This window comes from Macaca mulatta, chromosome 3, assembly GCF_049350105.2.
Source record: "Macaca mulatta isolate MMU2019108-1 chromosome 3, T2T-MMU8v2.0, whole genome shotgun sequence".
Classification (NCBI taxonomy): domain Eukaryota; kingdom Metazoa; phylum Chordata; class Mammalia; order Primates; family Cercopithecidae; genus Macaca; species Macaca mulatta.
The window spans coordinates 146936402-146949399 of NC_133408.1; the positions used below are offsets into that span (position 1 = coordinate 146936402).

The following is a 12998-nucleotide window of genomic DNA, read 5'->3' on the forward strand; positions in this document are numbered from 1 at the left end:
GTGTGTATGATGTATCCCTATATATACACATATAATAGTATATATACATATACTATACTATATAATAGTATATCCTTATCTCCCACAAAATATAAAAAGATAGAATGTTAATTTTAATTATCAAAGGATAGTCAGAAATGTTATTGCCATGTGCAGTGCCTCGTACCTGTAATTCCAACACTTTGGGAGGCCAAGGTGGGAGGATCGCTTGAGGCCAGGAGTTTAAGACCAGCCTGGGCAACATAGCGAGACCCCGTTTCTACACAAAATTTTTAAAAATTAGCTGAGTGTGGGAGCATGTGCCTGTGGTCAAAGCTACTTGGAAGGCTGAGGAAGGAGACTGCTTTAGCCCAGGAGTTCAAGGCTGCAGTGAGCCAGGATCGCACCACTGCACTCCAGTCTGGATTACAGAATAAGACCCTGTCTTTAAGAAAACAAAAACAAAATTTTATTGTCAAAACTGTATCACATAAATATAATTTCCTGCATAAAGAAAATATGAAGCTATATAAAAATCATTTTGCTTGTTTCAAGTAAGCTCAGCCTGTTACATATTTGCTTCTAAACATTTTGAAACAAAATTAATTGAACCACATTTTAAATAATTCAAGTAGATTTGAATTGGAAGGATATTTGACAATGATCTATTTATAACTGACTCCCAGTATGTCTTAAATGGAATCCTGTTATCAGATCAATTCAGGGAAACATTTGCAATTTAAAGTATCTTTCTGGCCTTGTTTCTTGGTTATAAATACAAACAGCATAATTCTAACTTTAAGAAACAATGAAATTTGGACTTTTGCCTGAGACCAACGTAAGCTGATAAAAAAAAACCAGACACATATTATTACATATAAATAGAACAAAAGTAAAATATACTAAAATATCAGAACTTTTAAAGATAAATCTATTATTTAGAATTATGGCTTGGCCTTTATTTTAGTCATTGATTTCAACATAATTAAATGTATATAGAGAAACTTAGAATAATTAATACTTAAACAAAATAGCTTTCAAAGCATATAATCTTTAGTTTTTCTCTTTATAACACCAAATTGATCATGGATTTCCTGGCTCAAATATATCTGACAGCTTCTTGCTGCACATAGAATAAGGCCAAACTTTCATGCTAACCTTCTTGCGCTGGGTATAGTGAACAGAGTATGGGCTTTGAAGTCAAATAACCTTGACTTAAATGCAAGGTCTACCACTTCTGCTGTGACTTTGGAAAGGTGACTTCATCTTTCTGAGCTTTTGATTTCCTCATGTAAATAGCAGGAATAATATTTTCATGGGATTTATTTTTTTATGAAGAATCAGGATCTCTTGAGCTAGATCTTTTTTTGTTCGTTTGTTTGTTTGAGATGGAGTCTTGCTCTGTTGCCCAGGCCAGAGTGCAGTGGCGCGATCTCGGCTCACTGCAACCTCCGCCTTCTGGGTTCCAGCGATTCTCCTGTCCAGGCCTCCCGAGTAGTTGGGACTATAGGTGCGTGCCACCACACCCAGCTAACAGTACACAGAAGTGTGAAAAAGTGTTTTCTATCCTCTGAACAAAATGTGAGCGTTCAGGAAAGAGGGAAGACATAAGAATGGAAAGGAAGACAAGGATCAGATCAAGGTATGTCTACATTCATCATACAGATATGATAGTGAACTGCTTGAGAGTTTTAATAAGAGAATACCATGATAAAGCTGTGCTTTAAGAAAATCACTCTGTGCCGGGTGCAATGGCTCATGCCTGTAATCCCAGCACTTTGGGAGGCCGAGGTGGGCAGATCATGAGGTCAGGAGATCGAGACCATCCTGACTAACACGATGAAACCCCGTCTCTACTAAAAATACAAAAAAATTAGCTGGGCATGGTGGCAGGCGCCTGTAGTCCCAGCTACTCGGGAGGCTAAGGCAGGAGAATGGCGTGAACCCGTGAGTCGGAGATGGCAGTGAGCCAAGATCGCGCCACTGCACTCCAACCTGGGTAACAGAGTGAGACACCATCTCAAAAAACAAACAAAAAAAAAGAAACAAACAAAAAGAAAATCACTCTGATAATAATGTGGAAGATGAATAGCGTGTGGGGTGGTATCAAGTCTGCAGGCAATAAAGATCAGTTAGGAATTTACTGAAAAAATCTAGGCAAAAGGGAACTTTCTATGGCCATAGTAGTAGGGTAAGAGTGGGCAGCAGGAAAACTGATACAACTTGATGGGTCAGAAGATGTACTTATGAATAACTAGGACTAAATATATTTATGAAGAACTAGGAGGATGAAGATTATGCAACCAAAATAGAATTTAAGAAGGAGCAGCAGGTGGACAAAGAAAGATGTGCTCTTTTAGATTTATGCTTCTGGAACCTGTGGGGCATCCAAGTGGAGATGACCCTGCTTGCCTCTTTTTTTTTGAGATGGAGTCCCACTCCATTACCCAGGCTTGAGTACAGTGGCACGATCTCGGCTCCCTGAAGCTTCCGCCTCCAGGGTTCAAATGACAAATGATTCCCGTGCCTCAGCCTCCTGAGCAGCTAGTATTACAGGTGTCTGCCACCACACCCAGATAATTTTTGTACTTTTAGTAGAGATGGGGTTTCGCCATGTTGGCCAGGATGGTCTTGAACTCCTGACCTCACGTGATCTACCTGCCTAGGCCTCTGAAAGTGCTGAGATTACAGGCAGGAGCCAACGCACCTGGCCACTGACTGCTTTTCAGCAAGATTTATGTTAAAAAAAGAGATTTAACTGTTATCAGCATTTAGAGGTGGTAGAAACTATTAGCCTGTGTGAGCTTTTCCATATATTGCAAGTGGCATGGGAAGAAAATAATGTTGAGGGTGGGTCGTAGGGAATAAATCATTTAAAAGTTGGTGGAATGATCATGCGGGCTTCATCCCTGGGAGGCAAGGCTGGTTCAACATACACAAATCAATAAACGTAATCCAGCATATAAACAGAACCAAAGACAAGAACCACATGATTATCTCAATAGATGCAGAAAAGGCCTTTGACAAAATTCAACAGCCCTTCATGCTAAAAACTCTCAATAAATTCGGTATTGATGGAACGTATCTCAAAATAGTAAGACCTATTTATGACAAACCCACAGCCAATATCATACTGAATGGGCAAAAACTGGAAAAATTCCCTTTGAAAACTGGCACAAGACATGGATGCCCTCTCTCACCACTCCTATTCAACATAGTGTTGGAAGTTCTGGCTAGGGCAATCAGGCAAGAGAAAGAAATCAAGGGTATTCAGTTAGGAAAAGAAGAAGTCAAATTGTCCTTGTTTGCAGATGACATGATTGTATATTTAGAAAACCCCATCATCTCAGCCCAAAATCTCCTTAAGCTGATAAGCAACTTCAGCAAAGTCTCAGGATACAAAATTAATGTGCAAAAATCACACGCATTCTTATACAACAGTAACAGACAAACAGAGAGCCAAATCATGAATGAACTTCCATTCACAATTGCTTCAAAGAGAATAAAATACCTAGGAATCCAACTTACAAGGGATGTAAAGGATCTCTTCAAGGAGAACTACAAACCACTGCTCAGTGAAATAAAAGAGGACACAAACAAATGGAAGAACATACCATGCTCATGGATAGGAAGAATCAATATCGTGAAAATGGCCATACTGCCCAAGGTAATTTATAGATTCAATGCCATTCCCATTAAGCTACCAATGAGTTTCTTCACAGAATTGGAAAAAACTGTTTTAAAGTTCATATGGAACCAAAAAAGAGCCCACATTGCCAAGACAATCCTAAGTCAAAAGAACAAAGCTGGAGGCATCACGCTACCTGACTTCAAACTATACTACAAGGCTACAGTAACCAAAACAGCATGGTACTGGTGCCAAAACAGAGATATAGACCAATGAAACAGAGCCCTCAGAAATAACACATCTACAGCCATCTGATCTTTGACAAACCTAACAAAAACAAGAAATGGGGAAAGGATTCCCTATTTAATAAATGGTGCTGGGAAAATTGGCTAGCCATAAGTAGAAAGCTGAAACTGGATCCTTTCCTTACTCCTTATACGAAAATTAATTCAAGATGGATTAGAGGCTTAAATGTTAGACCTAAAACCATAAAAACCCTAGAAGAAAACCTAGCTAATATCATTCAGGACATAGGCATGGGCAAGGACTTCATGACTAAAACACCAAAAGCAACAGCAACAAAAGCCAAAATTGACAAATGGGATCTAATTAAACTAAAGAGCTTCTGCACAGCAAAAGAAACTACCATCAGAGTGAACAGGCAACCTACAAAATGGGAGAAAATTTTTGCAATCTACTCATCTGACAAAGGGCTAATATCCAGAACCTACAAAGAACTCAAACAAATTTATGAGAAAAAAACAACCCCATCAAAAAGTGGGCAAAGGATATGAACAGACATTTCTCAAAAGAAGACATTCATACAGCCAACAGATACATGAAAAAATGCTCGTCATCACTGGCCATCAGAGAAATGCAAATCAAAACCACAATGAGATGCCATCTCACACCAGTTAGAATGGCAATCATTAAAAAGTCAGGAAATAACAGGTGCTGGAGAGGATGTGGAGAAATAGGAACACTTCTACACTATTGGTGGGATTGTAAACTAGTTCAACCATTGTGGAAAACAGTATGGCGATTCCTCAAGGATCTAGAACTAGAAGTACCATACGATCCAGCCATTCCATTACTGGGTATATACCCAAAGGATTATAAATCATGCTGCTATAAAGATACATGCACACGTATGTTTATTGCGGCACTATTCACAATAGCAAAGACTTGGAATCAACCCAAATGTCCATCAGTGACAGACTGGATTAAGAAAATGTGGCACATAAACACCATGGAATACTATGCACCCATAAAAAAAGATGAGTTTGTGTCCTTTGTAGGGACATGGATGCAGCTGGAAACCATCATTCTCAGCAAACTATCGCAAGAACAGAAAACCAAACACCGCATGTTCTCACTCACAGGTGGGAATTGATCAATGAGATCACTCGGACTCTGGAAGGGGAACATCACACACCGGGGCCTATTATGGGGAAGGGGGAGCGGGGAGGCATGGCATTGGGAGTTATACCTGATGTAAATGATGAGTTGATGGGTGCTGACGAGTTGATGGGTGCAGCACACCAACATGGCGCAAGTATACATATGTAACAAACCTGCACCGTTGTGCACATGTACCCTAGAACTTAAAGTATAATAAAAAAACAAAACACAAAAAACAAAACAAAAAAAAATAAAAGTTGGTGGAAGAAATGATTCGGAGTAGAGAGAGACGAGTGGGTGGAGATGATTATAAAATAAAGATTGAGCATAAGTTAATAATCACTGAAACTGGATGGCAGGTACATAGGGATTCACTGTCCTACACTTGGGTTCTATAGTTTGGTATGTGTTTGAAATTTTATAAATATTTTAAAAGGGAGGGGAGGAACAGGAGGAGGAATCAATAAAGGAATTCTGAAGAGTGAGAATACCTGAGGGAGGAGAGATTTAAGAAGTGGTCAATCACCTCAGAGGAGTGAAGTAAACATGGTCTGAGAAGTGGGCAGAAGGATTTGGCAGCTGGGTCACTAAGGTGCACTGAGCAACAACTGTTTCAGTAGAGTGAAACCTTGACATCAAAGGTGTGGGGCAAAAGAGAAGCAGGGAAGTAGAGATACCCGGTAGTTTGCTGAAACCCAAGTATGAGGGAAAAAAAGTGTTTAGAAGAAAATAAAGGACTCAGGTTTTCGTCATTTAAAAAAAAATTTTTTAGATGGTAAAACACTGAAAAGAAGGAAGGAGGAAAGAAGTTGATACTGGAGAAAACCAAGATGGGATGATGTGGAATCAAAAAACAAAAGTTGAAAACTAAGCCTGAAAAAGAAGTAGATACCTTTGAGGCAGAATCGGGGAGGTGAGGATAAGCAATACAATTTTTTTTGGCCCTTGATACATTGTTTCTAAGTCACTGTGCTTATTGAGAGGAGGTCAGAGAGAAGCAGAGGGAGCTAAATTAAGATCAAAGGAAGGAGAGTGTGAAAGACTTAGCAAAAGGTCTGTGCCAGAGATCTCTGTGGATAAATCATGTTGTGAATAAGGAAGCCTGCCAATTTGATCAAAGAAACCAAGTATAAATGAATTTTAAATTAGTTCTTAATCATTTTCTGGATTCAAAGCAGAAGGATCCTGGCAAAGCAAATACAATAAGGCAAAGAAAAATTTCTCTTTGTTGAAAAATAGCCTTCGGGGGAAACATTTTCCTGTCTCATTACAAAGAAGAAAGCTATGGAAATTAAATAGGAACTTCAAGATGAACACCACAGAGCAAAATAAGAAACCCTATATATGTACAACCCTACACATACACTACAGAGCAAAATAAGAAACCCAAAGAATTTCCATTAAAATCAAAATATTAGCTTTTACATGTATATTGTTCATAGAGAAAAAAACCAATATTTACAATGCAATTAACTTTTTGTTTTATAAAATAAGAGCTTAGATTAATGAGGTAGTCAAAGATAGTGAAAAGTAGTCAGATTTTAAATACATTTTGAAGGTAGAACAGATAGCATTTATTAAAATATAACCAGATAAATACAAAGACTTTTACAAAATAGTAACAGATGTTGTCTCTGGATGAAAGGATTAAATATGATGTTTCCATTATTCTTTTCAATTTTTTGGAGGAGTAATACAGATAATCTAAATGTTAATGTTAACTACAACAGTAAATTTTGGATGTAAAAAATTCAATACTAAAATACACAGAGTAAAAAGTAAAACTTTCTCTTTAAACTCAAATGCCTAATGCCTAATCTCATACTCTTATCTAGAGATCACTTTTAAATAATGGTATTAAAGGGTTTAAAATCCCTTTCATGTAGTTTACTGTAGTGTGTCTCAACCTCTTTTTTTCACTATCACTCTCCCAAAATAAAAATTATACCATTAACTATACTTATACCTATATAATACAGTATATATATTTTATTTATATTTAATATATAATTATATACTATAATCAGATTAGATTAATAAGATTTAGTTTCTCCCTAATAAGAGACACTAAGAAAGAAAAATCAGAACTATTTTCTCTCTCTTGGGGTCAATATTGCCCCCAGTTGAGAATGCACGGTTTACTAGTATTTTGAAAATTCCTGCAATCCCAGTACTAGGTATATATCCAAAGGAAAGGAAATCAGTATGTCAAAGAGGTATCTTCACTCTCATGTTTACTGCAGCACTAGTCAAGATATGGAATCAACCTATGTATCTACAGAGAAATAGATTAAGAAAACATGGTATATATACACTATAGAATACTATTCAGCCATAAAAAGAATGAAATCCTGTCATTCAAGGTAACATGAATGAGGCTGGAGGACATTATGTTAAGTAAGATAAGCCAGGAACAGAAAGATAAATGCTGCATGTTTCCACTCATAAGCAGAAGCTAAAGAAGTTGATATTACAGAAGTATTCCAAGCTTGAAGTTTATAATAAAACTTCCAAAATTTGAGAAAGCTATGAATATTCAGTTACAGGAAGGTCAAAAGAAATCAAACAGATTAGAACCAAATAAAACTACCCCAAGGCATATAATACTTAAAATCTCAAAGGCCAGGACAAAGAGAAGATCCTAAAAGCAGCAAAAGAAACAAATACTATATAAAGGAGCACTATAATTGGTCTGGCAACAGACTTCTCAATGGTAACCACACAGGCCAGGAGAGAGTGGGATAACATTTTCAAAGCAAAAAAAAAAAAATGCTATCCAAAATACTGTATCCCTATGCTTCGAAAAGGAAGAAGAAAGAAGTTGAAAGGATTCACCACCATCAGACCTGTCTTACAAGGGATACTAAAGGGAGTTCTTAAAATTCTGAAAGAAAAAAAAAACCCAGTAATATTCACATAAACAAAAACATCTGAAGGTATAAAACTCACTGGTAAAATTAAGAACACTAACAAAACCAGAATACTCTTAATACTGTAACTGTGCTGTGTGATTCACTCATAACTCTAGCATGACACATCTATGAAAAACAATAATAGCTATAGCAATCTGTTAGATATATCATAGTGATATTTAAAGATTGACATGTTTTATATTTCGAGGCAATACAAAAATATGTAAATTGATTCACAGGTGTTTTCTCAGTGAAAAAACGTAAATTGAGAAAACAAAAAGTCAGAATATAGGAGAATGGAGTTAAAATGTAAAGTTTTTAAAGTTTTTCTTTCTTTGTATCTTTTGTCATCTAAGTTGTCATCTTTAAAATAACTTATGTTCAAGACCAACTTGGTCAACATGGTGAAACCCTGTCTCTACTAAAAATACAAAAAACAGCTGGGTGCAGTGGTGTGCACCTGTAATCCCAGCTACTTAGGAGGCTGAGGCAGGAGAATCGCTTGAACCCGGGAGGTGGAGGTTGCGGTGAGCCAATATCACACCACTTGCACTCCAGCCTGGGCTACAGAGCAAGACTTCGTCTGAAAAAGTAATAAAATAAAATAAAATAAAATAAAATAATATAAAACAAAACAAAACAAAACAACTTATGTTTTTCACAAGCCTCATAATAATCATGATTCAAAAGTCTATAAAATATTTACTAAAAATAAAACCAATAAATTAAAACATACTATCAGACAAAAATTACTTAAGTGCTAACAAAACACAGTAAGAAAGGGAAAAAGGAAGACAGGAATTACAAAACAACCAGAAACAAACAACAAAATGAGCAGTAGTAAGTTCTTACTTATTAGTAATAACAGTGAATGTAAATGGATTCAATTGTACAATTATAATAAGAGACACAGAGTAGTTGAATGGATCAAGAAACAAGACTCAACTATACACTGCCTGCAAGAAACCTACTTCACCTATAAAGACACACACGAACTGAATGTAAAGGGATGCAAAAACATATTCTATGCAACTAGGAACCAAAAAGAGCAGGAAAAACTATACTTATATCAGATAAAAGAGACTACAAGCCAAAGACTATAAAAAGGACAAAGATCACTATATAATGAGAAAGGGGTCAATTTGGCAAGAAGATATATAACAATTATAAATATGTATGCATCCAATATTGAAACATCCAAGTATATAAAGCAAACATTAACATATCTAAAAGGAGAGATAGATGGCAACACAATAATAATAGAGAACTTTAACACCCCACTCTCAGTAATGGACAGATCATCCAAAAGAAAGAAATAAAATATATCAAAAAGATATCTGTACTCCCTTGTTTACTGAAGCACTATTCACAATAGCCAAAGTATGAAATCAACCTAATTGTCCATCAAGGGATAAATAAATAAAATGTGGCATATATACACAGCAGAATATCATTCAGCCATAAAAAGAGTGAAATCCTTTCATTTGCAGCAACATAGCTGAAACTGTATGTAAAGTGAAATACACCAAGCATAGGAACACAAATATTGCATAATCTCACACTATGTGCGAGCTATAAATGTGGATCTCATGAAGATAGTGAGTAGACTGGTGGTTACCAGATGTTAGAAAAAATCGAGGGGAGAGGGACATGAAGAGAGGCTGATTGATGACTATAAATATACAGTTAGATAAGAAGAAATAAGACCCAGAGTTCGATAGATCAGCAGGGTGATGACAGTTAACAATAATGTATTGTACATTTCAAAATGGCTAGAATAATTCAAATTCATAAATAAAATATATACTTAAGGTGACGGATATCCCAATTACCTTGATTTGATCTTTACACATTCCATGAATGTAACAAATTATCACATATACCTGAAAATATGTACATCTATTACAAAATAAAATTTTTTTAATCAATTAATGAGTTCACAACATTCCTCAATTAATGTCACTGACAGGGTTTTGGAAATTGTAATTTTAAACAAAAGGATGTACAGCAGGTTCTCAAATAACCCAGCCTACCACTACTACTACAGCAATCACTCACTTGCATATGCCACCTGTGGGCTTAGGGAATGACCCAGCAGCTCACTGCAGCCATAGCCAAGACCAGTGCAGATTGCCTGGGAGCCAGTGGGACAAACATCCAGAACATAGAAAGAACTCAATCAATTCAACAGTAAGAAACAAATAATCCCATTAAAAAGTGGAAAAAGAACATGAATAGACATTTCTCAAGAGAAGACATACAAATGGACAACAGGTACATTAAAAAATTGTCAACATCACTAATCATCAGGGAAATACAAATCAAAACCACAATGAGATATGACCTTACCCTAGTTAGAATGACTACTATTAAAAAAACAAAAAATAACATATACTGGTGAGGATGCGAAGAAAAGGGAATACTTATGCATTGTTGGTGGAAAGGTAAATTAGTATAGCCACTATGGAAAATAGTACAGAGATTTCTCTAAAAACTAAAAAGAGAACTACCACACACTTCAGCAATCCCATTACTGGTTATTTATCTAAAGAAAAGGATATAGTGTATCAAAGGGGTTTATGTTTATTGTAGCACTATTTGCAAAAGCGAAGATATGAAATCAACCTAAGTGTACATTGAAGGATGAATGGATAAAGAAAATATGGCATATATACACAATGGACTACTACTTGGCCACAAAAAGAGAATGAAATCTGGTCATTTGCAGCAACACTGATGGAACTGCAAGTCATTCAGTGAAATAGGCCAAGCACAGAAAGACAACATATTGCACATTCTTATATATGGGAACTTAAAATTTTGATCACATGGAGGGAGAGAGTAGAAGGATAGATATCAAAGAGGCTGGGAAGGGGTGTGTGTTTTGGGTGGGGGAGAAAGTGGTGGTTGGTAAATGGGTAAAAACATACAGTTAGAACAAACAAGTTCTAATGTTCAATAGCAGAGTAGGGTGGCTATAGTTAACAACAATGTATTTTTTATTACAAAATGGCTTGAAGACAGGACTTGATATGTTCCCATGTGGAAATAGGTACCTGAGGAGATGAATACCCTAAATACCCTAACTTAATCATTATATTCTATGCATGAAAGAAAATATCACCAGTACCCCATGAAATATGTACAGAAATTATGTATCAATTTTTAAAAACAGGATCAAAACCAGTATCAAAATTGAGACGTATTCCACTTCAGCATTAAAGCTGCATAATGTTACCATGATGCACTGAACAATGGGCTGCCATCAACAAAAACCCCACGTTTTTGTCCAAAACTACATTTTTCTTCAATAAAAGGAAATCAATTTTCATACTGAAGAAATCTCAATGGCATTTTGAGTAGAAATAAGAAAAAAAATCCTAAAATTCATATGAAGTCTCAAGGACCTCAAATATCTTTTCTGAGAAGGGAAAACAAAACTAGTGGTCTCATACATTCTGACTTCAAAATATATTACAAAGCTTCCATAATCAAAATAGTATGGTACCAGTATGAAACACGACATATAGGCCAATAGCACAGAATAGATAGCCCAGAAATAAACCCTCAAGTATATGGCCATATGATCTTTGACAAGTGCACCAAGGCTATAAAATGGGGAAAGAACAGCCCCTTCAATAAATGCTGCTGGGAAAACTAGATATACATACACATGCAAAGGAAAGAAGCTGAATTCTTACCTTATACTATATATAAAAATTAATTTAAAAGATTAGACTTAAATATAAGACCTAAAGCTATAGCTGCTAGACCAAAATAAGGAAAAGCTCCATGACACTGGATTTGGCAATTACTTAGATATGATACCAAAAGCAAAAATAAACAAATTACACTACATCAAACTTGACGATTTCTATGCAGTAGAGGAAACAACAGAGAGTAAAAGCAACCTACAAAATGGGATAAAATATTTGCTAACCATATATTAGACAATAAGTTAATATCTAGAATATATAGTAACAGCCAAAAATAACCTGATTTAAAATAGACAAAGAACTTCAATAGATTTTTCTCCAAAGATGATATTAAAATGGCTAACAAGCATAAGAATAGATACTTAACAAGAGATCCTTAAGGGAGTTCTAACCATGGAAATGAAAGAATGATACCCTTTACCACAAAAACACACACACTGTACAGGGCCAACACACACTATAAATCAACCACACAATAGGAACTACAAAGCAACCAGCTAACAACTTCATAATAAGCTCAAAACCTCAGATATCAATATAAACCTTTAATGTAAATATCCTAAATGCTCCAGGTAAAAGGCACAGAATTGCAAAATGGGTAAAACAAACAAGATTCATTTATTTGCTATCTTCAAGAGACAGATCTCACATGCAGTAACACCCATCAGTTCAAAGTAAAGGGTTGGAGAAAGATGTATCACGCAAATGGAAAATAATAAAGAGCAGAGGTCACTGTTCTTATGTCAGACAAAACAGACTTCAATCCAGCAACAGTAAAAAATGACAAAGAAAGGCATTACATGATGATAAAGTGCTCAATTCAACAAAAAGACTTAACTATCCAAAATATACATGCACCCAACATTGGGGCACACAGATTCATAAAACAAGTTCTCAGAGACCTGCAAAACATATAGACAGCCACAAAATTATAGTGGGGGATTTCAACACCCCATTGAGAGCATTAGATAGATCATAGAGATAGAAAAGTAACAAAGAAATTCTGGACTTAAGTTCAACACTTAACCAACTGAACCTAATAGATATCTACAGGATACTCCACCCATCAACCAGAGTATATATGTTCCCATCTGCAACCAGAACAGACTCCAAGATTCACCACATGCTATGCCATAAAGCAAGTCTCAAGAAATTAAAAATAAATTGAAATACCAATCATAATCTTAGACCACGATGGAATAAAATAGAAATCAATACCAAGAATATCTCCCCAAACTCACACAATTGCATGGAAATTAAACAACTTGTCCCTGAATGACTTTTGGGCAAACAATGAAATTGTCAGAAATAAAACAATTATTTGAAAAAAATGAAAAGACATAACATACCAAAATCTCTGTG

General features: G+C 35.8%; 1 protein-coding gene across 1 annotated transcript in view; it reads right to left on the minus strand.

Moving 5' to 3' along the window:
- The window catches only part of COG5 (component of oligomeric golgi complex 5), a 363078-nt gene that overhangs the window by 121726 nt on the left and 228354 nt on the right, over positions 1 to 12998 (minus strand). The gene's annotated exons all lie outside the window — the stretch shown is intronic.